The following is a 14,218-nucleotide window of genomic DNA, read 5'->3' on the forward strand; positions in this document are numbered from 1 at the left end:
GTCAAACATTCCTATGCCCATCATCTCACTCCTCTGAAGCTTAACTACCCTCCCCAACATTTTCCAAATGTTTTGCCCATCTGGCTAATAACGCAAGTCTCTAGGGGCAGGGGCAGAAGTGACATATTTAGTACTCCACTGGTGCTCAACAACAACAACAAAGAATATCTCTGTAACAGGGAATAAGTCCTTAATGATGATGATCTCGCAATGAGAGACAGTCATTTTGTGGGCTGTGGTCCAGGTTTAATGTAAGGGAAAAAAAATATTTGAACATTTATATTATGTTATTTAAAAAAATCAGCTTGAATGTATAAGTAGATGCTAAAATTAAATAGCTGATTTGTTTTTAAACCATTTTTGTTTCTAATTCAGCATCAGCCTAATTCAGCATCAGCCTAATTCAGCTCCTCTCTTACCTATCGTTCAGTTTCTTCCACCCAAGATCTAGTCTTTTGACTCACTGCTCCCAGGGTAAATCCTTAAGTTTATGAATAAATACTTCTGTGCCTCACTGTTACTCTTTCTGATGTGAGGCTAATTGAACCTAAAGTTAGAACACAACATATGATGACAAAGCTTGCCCAGAGAAAGCTTTGTCTATTTATTTTCCTGAACGAGTACCATTAGGTATTCATTACTCGGGGTTGTATCAGGGTTGATGCACGTCCTACCAAGTATGTAGAGGGATGAAGAAAGCTGCCTTAAGAAAGTGGCTTATGAAGAAAAAAGAAATAATCTCATTTGTAAAACAAGTTGCTGGAAAATTAGAGGTAAAGAAGTCTGCATAAAATTATTATGAAAATTGTCTTTATCCCATATTTGAAACATGAGAGGATCAAGTGCCTAACATTTTAACCTCAATTCAATTGACTTTGTTCATCAGCCACTCTTCACTGAAAGATTATGGATCATAATGTCCATGCTAGAAAATCAATTATATATTACATCAATGTTTACTTCACAATTTTGCAAACTGTACTGTGGTTATGTATACCTTTTTTAAGGTATTTTAAGAATTACACACTGAAGATTTTAGCATAATAAAGGCACCTTACTCAAATGGTTAGGGATATGGAACGAACGAACGAACACACACACACACACACACACACACACACGAGGTCAGTAGGGGGGAGGGTAGAAAAAGCCCATATGGTAAAATGTTAAATCTGGGGAACGGGGAGGTGGGGGCACAATAAAGTGAGAATTTGACTTTCTTGTAACTTTTCTGTAAATCTGAAATTGTGTAAAAAAAACCCCAAAACACCTATATTCCAGGGTAGCCATACTTGCATACTGGCTAGAGTGTCTGCCAAATTCTTTCCCAGATGTTGACACTGCTTAGGTCTGATAGGAAAGTGCATGGCAAGATGGCTGTAGCAGGTAATCAACAGTAATGTCAACGCTTATGCTTCTCCAGGTTTGTAGTGAAGTCAACACTTATCTGTTAAGTACACTTTAATGATCAGTCACAGACTTTTACATATCACTTCCTTAATCTATACTTCCTCCAATCCCAGTAAGGACCCATTTTCAATTGCATCAATTACTGCAACTGCTATTCCAGGAAGGATGATGACCAAGACTTAAGATGTGATTTTAATCTTCTAGAAACGGATTTATCAACAGGAGGCCAAAGAAAAAGTAGATCTGAATCCTTGTCACTTACAGGAACTATCAGTTAATGCCAAGTTGAAAAACAGACTTTGCTGCAGCTAACACCTCCCATTCATATCAGTACTACACATATTCCCTTCCCAGCCCAACTTTCTTTTAAAAGTCATCCTGCATATTTGGACATATAACTCAAGCTTGAATGTAACAACATCTTTGGAAAAGAGTTGTTCAACATTCTGTCAAAAAAAAAAAAAAAAAAAAAGCAGTGCTCAATATATTTTTTCAAGTAAATACTGGCCCATATTCAAGGTAAAAATCTTAAAAGACTGTCTGTTGTATTGTCTTTCTTTATCCCTTGCTAAAGTAACACAGAAATTAACACAGTCTGAGTTAAATGCCCCATTTTCTTGCTTATATATGTATATACATTTTTAATAAGTTTTGATGGGGTGGATGGATGTGGGCAATGCATAGCATGCAACTAATTCCCCTGTCCACTGAGCTAATAGAGATGTGGTTTATTTAAAATTCAGAGTTGTGGTTCTGCTACTTGGGAATGGTTTTCTGAAACTCTGTAGGTGGATACTGGTAATGAAACAGAGAATTCAGAACGGCGGGGAGCATAAGGGCAAATAAGCTTTTATAGCAGTGTGTGTGTATGCACTAAAAATAATTATACATATGTAGTGGGAGGCTGGTTAACTTGAGCCCACAGAGGCACTTGGTTGTTCAGATAACTAATCACAATATGAAGTCCCCCGTGGCAAAAATGTTTCCAAGGTTAAACTGTCTGATTTTTAATCATAAAGAAGTGAATTTATTGGCTAAAGTTCTCTCATGTTGTTGGTCTAAATGTAACAGCCAGCCTTTTTCATCAAGATTTTAACCACAAGAAAACTATCAACCTTCTGTGGCTCCTAAATTGAGATTTGCTCCAGAAAGAAAAGGAGTTCTCAATTATAATATAAAAGCTTAGAGAAGAGCTCAGGATGTAGAAATGTCTTTCTTTCTTTTTTTTTTTTTTTTTCTTGAAGTCAAGCTTGTGAAATCGCTGTAAGGATTACTTTCTACCAATACACACAATATTAAAATTTTACTTTTAAAACTAGGCCCAGAAATAAAACAGAACAAAAAAGAAGTTTGATTTTCCCAATTCTGATGTCCAGTTTTCTTAAGAAAGAGTTTTCTGGACTTCCCGTCATTCACAGCCCTCACCCATTCAAATAGGGGCTGCTAATGGCTCTCCCCTCTTCCCTTGACCTCACTGACCTCTACTCTCCATCTGCTTGGCTTTGGGCCCTCATTACCAGTTTCCGATTCCATGTCTTTTTCTAACCGGACTACTGGAGTTGGGAGTTCTTTCTTACTTTCCTCCTTCAAGTTTCTCCTCCATCTCCTTTCATCATCAGGTACCTTCTGATCTTATCTCTACTACCTACTAAGCATTTATCAGGCACTATGTCAGGTGCTTTAAATGCATTATCTCATTTCCCTCATAACAACTCTACAGTTCAATCTGTCATTTTTACAAAGGAGAAAATGGAGGCTCACAGAGAGGTCCAACAGTTCTTCCTGTGGTTGGGAAACTGGAATGGGAACCCACATAGTCTGCCTCTAGAGCCCACCTCGTCAACCACCACATCCTACAAATACACCTTCAGTGGATCCCCAGTTTTCTGCCCTGCTTCTCACCCTGCTTAAGACTTTCTTTGCACACCAGTGGCTGTCACCCCTGCAATCACGAAGTTTCAGCCTCCACCCATTCCCATTACAATGGCTAGAAATTTGTTTAAAATATTTTGTTGATTATGTTAAACACACACAATTATATTTATTATAGTGGGTTCAGTCTTCATTACCATTATTTTTGTGCCTTTATTTCAGTTGGGTCTGGGGAGGGTCAGAAGAAAAAGTGTTTAGCCCTCTTAAAATAAAAGTTACCTGCAAAGTCAGGACTGTGATTTCTGATTTAGTCACCAGTGGAAGAAAAAAGGTTCTAGCTTCAAACAGAAAGTTGTGGTTCTCAGTAAATGTAGGGGATGAGATGTACCCAAGCTGTCTATACATTAAAAAAAGAAAACCTATTTATCTATATCTATACCTCTTTCCTCATGCCTCACGCTACTAGAGGCAACTAATGCTTCTGAGTTTTTGCGTCTAAAAAATCTTCTTTGTATATCTCTTCTATTTCTCCTGTAATATTTTCTATTCTTTTTCCTTCCTGTGTACCTTTCCTTTGTATCTTTTTTTAAAAGTTTTAATTTTAATTCCACTTCATGAACATACAGTCTTACATTAGTGTCAAGTGTACAATACAGTAATTCAAACAGTTCCAGAACATCACCTGCTCATCACAAGTGCCTTCCTTAATCCCCATCACCTGTTTCCCCCATCTTCCCACCCACATCCCCTTTGGTAACCATCAGTTTGCTCCCTATAGTTAAGAGTCTGTTTTTTATTTGTCTTTGTCTCTCTCTCTCTCCCTTCTCTTTCTCTATGTAATTTTTTTTCCTTTGGTTGTTCATTTTGTTTCCTTTAGCTCTGCATAGGAGTGAAATCATATGGTATGTGACTTTCTCTGATGTGTTGTGTTTTGCATTATACTCTCTAGCCCGATCCATGTTGTTTGTTGCAAATGGCAAGATTTCACTCTTTTTTATGGCTGAGTAATATTCCATTGCATACATATACCACATCTTCTTTATCCACTCATCAATCGATGGACACCTGGGCTGCTTCCATAATTTGGCTATTGTAAATAATGTTGCAATAAACATAAGGGTATATGTATCCCTTTGAGTTAGCCTTCTTGTATTCTCTGGGTAAATACTGGGTGTTGGATCTTAACAAGGGCAAAATATTTCCCTATCTTAACCACCTCCATGTTAAGAAATGCCTAACTCCATTCCTTCTCCAACCACCACTACTTACAGGTTTTTAATGTCTCACCTAACTCCTTAACTGAACGCCTTCTGTCTGCTGCCCCTATTTTCTTGTTATCAAGAACCTCTTTAATGACTGCTCATCAGGCTTTGGTTTCCCACCATGACACACTAACTTCTTTTATGTTTCCCAATGATATTCTGATAGCCACAGGCAACAATTTCCTGAGCCCTCATATCTCCTGGCCCCTATTCTCTTACATCTTTCAAGATCCTGTGTTTGGTTTGCTCCTTTCTTTAGCTTCCTTAACTCACTGGTTTCTTCTTCTCTTTCCCAGCCCCCCAAGTACAGTCCTTAGCAGCCCCTCATTCTTCTATAAGTCACTCTCTTACCCACTTTCACACTCTTAATCATTGCTTCTAGATCAATGATTTCCAAACTAGGCCTGTATTTATAATTTTCTATAGGACTATCCACAATAACCTAAAATTTAGCTCATCAGAAACTGAAAATAGTTTCAACCAGTTTTTCCTCTCACTCTTTCCCTGACATCAACCATTATCTGTCTTCCCTCAGATTCCCAATTTTTCAACTCTGCATTCTTTCTTGAGCCAACTCTAATCAGCCATTAAATCCTATTATTTTAAAACATTTTTCTCAAATTTATCTCTCTTCCTCTATCCACTGACCACTACCCACAAAACACCTTGAAAAAATGGGATAAGGAGGAATTGGTAAGTCAAATTATTACTTTATACACAAAAGGAAAAACCTATCCACATTAGCCCAGTGGCAAAACACTTTATGACTGTAACATTAATTTAGTTTATCAAAGGTTTGTAATATTATCATATATCCACATTCTTAAAAATGAGCCAAACCTATGCATAACTTAAGGCATCAAAGAGCTCCACAGAAAAACCACAGTTTTTCCAACAGCAGGAAGTCTCCTGATAAGTTAGTTTTCAAGGTAATACATAAAGAAGTGTATTCATTTAAAGGCACAAATGGCAACTGAACTACCAGAATGCCCATAAACTCCTGGATCAAACTGGTAAGCCCTTTTCAAAGCATTCCTCTGTAGCTATGCTACACATTTCTCCTATCCCAAAGGTCTAATTACTGTGATTTAGTGAAGTTGAGTGATCAGAGCTGAACAGAATAGAGGTGTATCTCAATTTTCCCAAGTATTAGGTGCTTATCTGCTACTCAAAAGCATTGCCAAGTCATACTTGCTGTCTTCCATTCACTGGAAAGCAAAGTCCTATTGCTAGACTTTGCCTCCACCTTCCAGTGTCCCCTTATCACTCCTACTGGCTCTAAGGAACTAAATTTTAAGCATTTCATCAGGAAGATAACCTTTTAAAAAATACATTAGTATTATATTTGTTTGTAAAAATTAACATAATTAATCCTCCCTGTGCTCACTTTAGAAAATAAACATTAATTATATTTCTTGCTCTCTAAAAATGGAATTAGTTGTGTCTGTTTCTGGACTTATTTATAGTCCAGACCATTCTGGTCTCTTTATAGCATAAGCTGCCAAGGGGCAAGATGCATGCCTATCACTTCTTTTGCATGTTCCTACAGAATTTACTACTGGACTGTCATAGTGGTCTTTTAATAATGTACTGGACTGGCTGAGTGACTACAGTATCTCTCAGCTGGTCCTATATTACACATAAGCAACCACTTCTGAAGGTGTGATCTATAACCATGACAGCAGGCAATACAATAAGATTATAGCTTTAATCGGCCATGATTATGAAATATTTCTTAAGATTCATAAGGGGGGGTGCCTTAGAAGCAGACACAGGTGTGAGGAATACATGCCAGCCCACCTGATGACAGAACAGGCAATGGGACTGTCTCTTCAGATAGATGAGCAAGAAGGAAAACGGATAACACAACTTGTCTTGGAAGCAAGCAGCACGATGAGGCAGTAAAAACCCATCAGCATACATCACCCTATCATGGCTAGTGTCATTCCCAGCCTCTATTAGCCCTCGCTGCATCAGCGCAAGTCCCAGACACTTTATCCTGTTTATAATTGCTGATGAGCAGTAATAAGGCCTCCATGCCTCAGCTCCGTCCGTTCCACTTCGGTACCCACCTATTAGGTAATAACTTTTATTTACAGCCTTGCTTGATGCGCTGTTCTATTAGTACAGCCAGGAACTGAGCGGGGCAAAAAAAAGAGTCTCCTTAATGGGCAGTATCATCGCGAGGCTTGGATGATTTATAATGCAGCTTTGTGGCTGTTCTATCACGCTCCTCTGGTAAGACTGCTCCAGGAAAGCTATGTTTCTAACGTGCTGTCCTCTAAAAGGCACACATGTGCTATGGAGCAGCACCTGAAAGGCATCCCCAGATACATCCCCGCTGCCCCCCACCAAAATCCAAAAGTTTCAAAGGAGGAGAGGGGTATTAAATTCCCTTGATATCCTTTTTAAATAGTGTTGGCTCAGGCATTTTGCCCCAGTGGAACAATAGAACAGCTAATTAATGGAAGTTCAAGGCTTTTCTCCTTGGTAAGAGTGCAAGCTATGATAAAATAAATGACCATAAATGCAAACACACACACACACACACACACACACACACACACACACACACACAGAGAACAGCTATAACTGCATTCAAATAAATAAGCAAACTGAATTTACACAAAGCATGTGGACCACTAGTAACTAGTAGCTCAACACCAAAGCCAATGCTTCTCATACACACACATCCAAAATAGCAGCAAGCCTCATCACACTTCCTTTTCCTTTTAATACTGGAGTGTATTTTTATCCATTAAATGCAAAACTGCCTCTTGACAAGACTGGCACCCTGGCTTGATATTCACTTTTATCAGCTTTTGTTCAAAGGAGAAGCTACCACTTCTTATGAGCAAAATTCAAACAAGTACTCTGAAACAAACCTTTGGCTTCAAGTCCAGCAAACTTAGACATTATTATGTGTCTAGCTGGCCTATAATGCAACCACAGTGATTAGTGGCAATGGGTCCAAACTCTGATTTACAAGTACAGGTAACCTGTAATTTTCCTCTCCCTAAACTTTTCTGAAATCTATACATTGTGTGAGGTGCTTTTAAAATCACCTATTATTCACATATTGACTATCAAATCATCTATTTATACAGTGTCTTGCTACCTCATTCTGTTTCTTAATATAAGCAACAATTCAGGCAGATGAAAGTCTTTACAGAAAATAAAAACCAACACAAGAAAAAGCATTTAGCAGGTTATTTCCCTACCCAGTTTTCCATGTACTTGTCAAAAAACATGGAGTATCAGTAAACAGCCACTAAAACATACTAAGATAACCTGTGGCTTGTTTTCTACAATAAAACACAGGAAGACACACCTTTTAGAGAAATGTTTGCAATCCTACCAAATATGCAGTATTCATCTTGTCCCCTACCCCAGGAATCAAATGAACTCTTTTAGGACCCAAGATGATGAGTGCACAAGGTAAAACATTTTTTTAATCCTTTTTTTCTTTGCCATGACAGATTTACTGTTTTGATCTTTCTTCAATGGTTACATTAAATGCTAATAAAAAATGAAAGGTTTATATCTTCCCTAATAGTTTCCTGATGGGAACTTGCATATTACACAAGTAGGTCAAATTTCTAATTTTCTGTCTCAAATGCTGATACTGCAGACCTGAGGGAAAAGCTATACCTGAAGGACCCAGGAGAAAAAGAATGAAAAAGAGAACTGAATTACACTTGAACTCATGCCCAAAGCCACCTCTCTTTAAAGCTCCACAGCATCCTTTCCAGAAGCGCCACAGACAGTATGTAATACTGACCAATACAGCTGGTTGAAATGTTTCCATGAATACTGACTCCACCAGCAGGTAAAACATACAACTGTAGGTATTTCTCAGATTTACAGAGCCACCTCTGATTTAACACTACCACCCTTTAGCTTCTGAATCAATTTAAAATATCTTATATAAACCTAACAACAATGAAACATTTCCCTTTAACTGGCTTCTGAACACTGATGTGGAAAGTGTTCGGCACATCAATCTTCTCTTAACTCCAGGTGAAAGGGGGTTTCTCCTCTTGTCTCTTTTTTTTTTTTTTTTTTTTTTAATTCTCTTGTCTTTGTAAGAACAGACAATAATATCACAAGCAGATTGAGAGAAGTGAGTCAAGAAAACGTTCTGGGGGAGAACAGGGAAACAATGAACAATACAAGGGTATCTAGTTCATGTCACTATTCATCACACTGAAAGAAAAACAGGTAACCCAAAAGGATAAACATGGGTTTTCGAGGGGGGGTGGTGGGAAAGGAAAAGGAAAGAAAAAAGAAAAAAAAGTTTTAAAAGAAAAGACAGCATGCAAGGGCTATACAGTTAAACAGAAATAACATGCTTCTTGTAATAGAGTGGAATTGATGATACTTTCTGCAAAAACTTGCCTTGATGTTTAATGGGACAGTTTCTAGTCCCATCTGCTTTCATCTCAGGCAATACTGTAACTCCCTTATGGCCCCACAAATGGTTATTTTACTTGCTATTCTACTAATTATAATCACATTTTAAACATACACACAGCATTTAAAAACCATCATTTTTCAAGTCTATCAGAGAGAATATTATTTACTCAACATACTTGCTAGAAGAAGAGTAAAACTGAATATAGAATATATTGAATATAGATACGGTAAACCAAAAGGCTGTTGGCAGTACCATTAAGTTTGAAAGTTGCCTATGACTTTTTCCCTATTTTAACTTTCAAAATAAAGAAGCTATAAAATGAAAAAACAAAATCAAGGCACATAAGAGTGGTGAATTAGGTAAGGAGCAATTTCCTTTTTTTCATACACTAAAAAGTCTACCCCTTGATATATTCAACCTAGCATAGAGTGAAGAGTTGGTTACTGCCTCACCTGGAAGGATCAGGGTCCTTGAATTAGTTACGGTTCAAGGGTCCTCGTGGAGACAGACCATTTCTCCACAAAAATTCCAGGCAAGACATGGTTCTGTCAATTACAGCTTAAAATTTAAAGTTCATCAATAGCAATCTCCAATAAATGAAACACAAAACAACATATTTCTTTTGCTGTAACTCTCTGTAAAAAAAAGAAAAAGCTACAGGTCTTTAAACAAGAAATCCTACAAAAAGGCAATAAACTTCCCTCCTGTCCCACAAGGCACTTTAACCATAAAAATATGACCACATAAAATATTCACCTAAATATCCAAATACCTTCCAAATAAAACTATCTAGACCACAGCTTAGATTACAACATTTTGGCTTAAGGTAGAACTTGATAGAAAAGATGAAGGACAAAAGGGAATCTTCCGGTAGTCTGTTACCAAGGAAAATGAACTATTTCTTTCATAATATACTCATTCTTGGCAAGAATGTTGTGAGAATTAACAAGGGAACATGTGCAAACCATTCTGAGCTCTTGGAAGAAAGTAAGTTCTCTCTAGTAATCTGAAAGTATGAAATGCTTTAACTCTCACATTCTAACCAAAAGCAACCTGGGACTTGGCAGCATTTTTCAACTCTTTGCTGACTGTTGATATCACAAAGCCACACGCACCTTCACTTCATTTTTCTCTGCTTGAAAACCACAATGATCACTGTGTGTGTGTGTGTGTGTGTGTGTGTGTGTGTGTGTGTGTGTGTGTGTGTGTGTGTTTTCCATCCAAAGATTACAAAGAGTCTAAATGTTAATAGTTCTATGTGGCTAAAAGCCAGCATCTAACAAAAAGCCATTTCTCAGCAAGCTCACAAATACAAACTGATCTTTCATTTGCCACTACTGTTCCTTTTTGTAATCTGCTTCTGAGACTCACAATCCTCACAAAGCAATTTCTAAAAGAGTTCCCCCTCTCATTTTGATGGTTGCAGACCAACCACTCTACACCGTCCACCTCTTTAAATTACAATACCCACTGATCAAGAAGTAGTCACCTGAAATGTAAACAGAGACATAATCAACCATTCCACGTATTAAAATCATATAATAACATGTCTGATGCTAATCTTCATATCTAATTTTCAAAGTACTAAAAAGAAATGACATATTTACTGAAGAGGTCACTAACCTTTTCTGAGTGTAAACACCTATCTAAGACATTTAGCTATGTACCTATATATATGTACGTATGTATATAGCTATGTGTATATATATATATACACACATATACATATATACACATATACACATACACACACACATTTCTCAGGGCACCTGGGTGGCTCAGTCTGGTTAAGCATCTGACTTTGGCTCAGGTCATGATCTTGTGGTTCCTGAGTCTGAGACCCACATTGGGCTCTGTGCTGACAGCTCAGAGCCTGGAGCCTGCTTCAGATTCTGTCTCCCCCTCTCTCTGTCCCTTCCCACTCATGCTCTGTCTGTCTCTCTCTCTCTCAAAAATAAATAAACATTAAAAAAATAAATAAAATATGTATTTCTATGTGTATTTGCTTGCTTTAAAGTATGTGCATGGACTAATATATAATTATGAAATCAATCTGCAAAATAGAAATTTTAAAAGCCTGACATAAAGAGCTTTTACTATTTTCTCCCTATACTTCACAGCCTTTTATATTGTATGCCCTTCTTCAGGGACCACCGACTTAAAGAACCACTTTATTCTAGACTAAGTTACGTATTCTTTTTCTAATTTCACGTCATTATTACGCTAGAGGATGCTTTAGGACCAAATCTGTATGGATAGATTAGCTGGGAAGAGTTGGTATAGTCAGAAGGTCTCACTCTACAGCTCCTAAGAAATAACATGTGGCTGTAAGATAATCTTTTACTGATCATCTATGCCTGAAGCCTGTGTTCTGAGAGACCGTTAGGAGAGCTACTATTACAGTACCCACTGTGGCAGAAGCACTACAGGGCATGTGTTAGAGGCATGAGTCCTATTCTTGAAGAACTTAGACATAAGGAATACAAGACACTGCAGCAACATAACAATAAGTAATTGGTGGTGATTCATAGGAAAAATGCCCAGAATCCCCATGATGAGCAACCTGCTGATTTCAGAACAGAAAGATGGAAACAAAGACAGTCAACCTGTGATTCCCAAAGCAAATCATTTAATTTACCTCTGAAAATCAGGAAGTTCTGCCCTCTAGAGTCAAGCCATTGTGTAAGGCTGAAGTCATTCACCTAGCTCAAGGAGCCTGAGGGAGCACAGATAGGTTTCTTGAAAAGAAGTGCAGCAGGCTGAACCTGATGGCCTTTAATGTCCAAGCTAAGAAATCTCAACTTTCTTTCAGACTTTTTGGAGACGACTTGCATGTTGCATTAATGTCCTTCCAAGCCAGAAATTCTCAATCTCTTTTTAGTTAAGAGGTATGTGTTCCCCCAAAATGAGGCCTGGAAATGTATGACTGAGAGCTCAATGCCTCCCTTATCATTTCATTTGTGGAGACCTAAAAATATTACCCTCCTCAGTTCCTAACATAGTACTGACATACAACAACATAATGTGAACAGAATGTGATCAACATAAAATCAATTAATGAAAGTAGATATGGCAATACATTCTGGTAAATTATAATCTACTCCTTTCTGCCTAAACTACCTATTAATGTAATATCAATACCATGTGTATACAGTTGGCAATCATATACATATAATCTTTAGTGACAGCACCTACCCTTATTGAAGACCTATTATGTGAGCTTTATGCATAGTATTTCTCACATCAAACCTACGAGACAGATTCATTATCCATTTTACAGATGAAGAACAAATTTTGAGAGGTTAACTTATTTACTCAGAATCACATTTTGTAAATGGTCAGGCTAGGATCTGACACCTGATTCGCTTCTAGAACTCACACTTTTATTATTATTTTTTTAAGTAGCCTTCACACCCTGATCTCATGACCCTGAGATCAAGACCTGAGTTGAGATCAAGATTCAGACACTTAATTGACTCACCCAGGCACCCTGTAGAACTTGCATTTTCAAACTACTTCACAAAATGCTATGTTTCAAAATCTTGTGTTTCTCTATCTCCATAATTCATCAATGATATGCTTTTCCACAGTGTGGCTGGGAGTATAAGTAATTACAATAAAATGCAATACCCAGTGACGTTATATTGCAGAAAACAACAATGGCTTTAGCATCTCAAAGATCTGTGTTCAACAAAGTGGCAGTAAACAGGGGGAGGTGGGTGGGGCAATGAGCGAAAACAGGTGGTGGGAATTAAAGAGTACACCTAGCATGGTGGGCACTGAGTGATGTACACATTTGTTGAGTCACTATATTGTAAATCTGAAACTAAAATAATACTGTATATCAACTATACTGGAATTAAATTTTAAAACTTAATAAAAAAAAAAGATCCATGTTCAAGTCCTGACTCTTACTAGTAATATTACCACCCCAGGAATATACTTAACTTTCTGAGTGCCCATTTATGTCATCTATAAAGGAGGAGTAATTACCTTGCAGAACTGTTCTGAAGATGAAATGAGTATGTATGTAAAGCATATTGAATGGTACCTGGTAATGTAGTAAGCATGCAATAAACACTGTTACTATGTTTGGATATATGAAGCAGAACAGAGGAAACAGATATGCCTAGAAAATGAAGCACACAAGTACATGATATTCAGGAAGAGTTCCTGCTAGTTTCAGTGTCTAAGCTGAGCATGAGCCTCCTTCCTAAGTCTCTGAGGATGCCTCAAGGTACTTGAGGCCCATTCCCTGACTACCTCAACATGTTAGTAGTGCCAATGGTAAAGTCTGCCCTGAGATCAAAGACTGAAAGGAAAGAAGAAAGACTAAAGTGTAGTGTGCATGTGAAGTGCTGAGATGAAAGGGCTCTGAGTGTTTCCAAGCTTCTGGCTGAAGTGGGTAGGAAGCTGGCTCTCTGACTTCTTACTGGCTGGTCGGGATGGCCTGTCTTACCCCATGACACAGCTCACTTCTATCTTAACCATGAACTACTGAGGGGAGCTTGGGTGCTGGGCACAGAAAGGATGAGAGCATGCCAGGACTATCTCACACCTTGCCTCAATACTAGTATAGGAGAGTAAATTTAAGTTCCTCAGAGTTCAATGCCTGGATGTTACTCTAAAACTGCAAGGACAGGCCTATTTCAGGTTTAACATCAAAACTATGAGCATTTAAAGGGACTGAGGTTTCAGTTTAACTTTGTACACAGAAATAGTTTGTGCTATTTCTACTGGGGAAAAAGACTTTGTGACCTTTAGAAAAACAATATAATTACTTTGACTCCTCAAAATATAATCTTTAAGTTATTTTAAATAGTAGGCAGCATTATTAGAAAAGGGAAATATTGTTTAAAGTAAATGAAGCTACAGACTAAGGGAGCAATGGACATTACGACTGCTCTTTAGAAAGTTGTAAGATTCATGACTTCATGTCTAATAAAAATGTCACAGATGCACAAAGATGTTTTTGGGATTCAATGCATCTAAAAAGAATGACTTCAGCATACCTCTGGCTTTAAGACAAATGGAAAAAAATTTTCTAAAACTATCAGGATACTACAATTATCAAGTTAAAACGTTGATTATCTGTACCACAACTTCTTTCACCTTCCACCTCCATTATCTAAACAATGTTTTTTTTTTTCAGTAGGTCCAAGACAGACAAATTAGACACATGCCAGAAACTAGGCAATTACTTGTATTTTCTGTATGTTTCATGTCTTAATAGTATTCTTCAGATATTAGGAAGTAG

The 14,218-nt window shown here is 37.6% G+C and overlaps 1 protein-coding gene across 5 annotated transcripts in view; it reads right to left on the reverse strand.

Moving 5' to 3' along the window:
- The window catches only part of ZFAND3 (zinc finger AN1-type containing 3), a 323,061-nt gene that overhangs the window by 44,034 nt on the left and 264,809 nt on the right, over nt 1–14,218 (reverse strand). The window lies entirely within an intron of this gene.

The sequence above is a fragment of the Acinonyx jubatus genome, chromosome B2 (assembly GCF_027475565.1).
Source record: "Acinonyx jubatus isolate Ajub_Pintada_27869175 chromosome B2, VMU_Ajub_asm_v1.0, whole genome shotgun sequence".
In the NCBI taxonomy this organism is placed as follows: Eukaryota; Metazoa; Chordata; class Mammalia; order Carnivora; family Felidae; genus Acinonyx; species Acinonyx jubatus.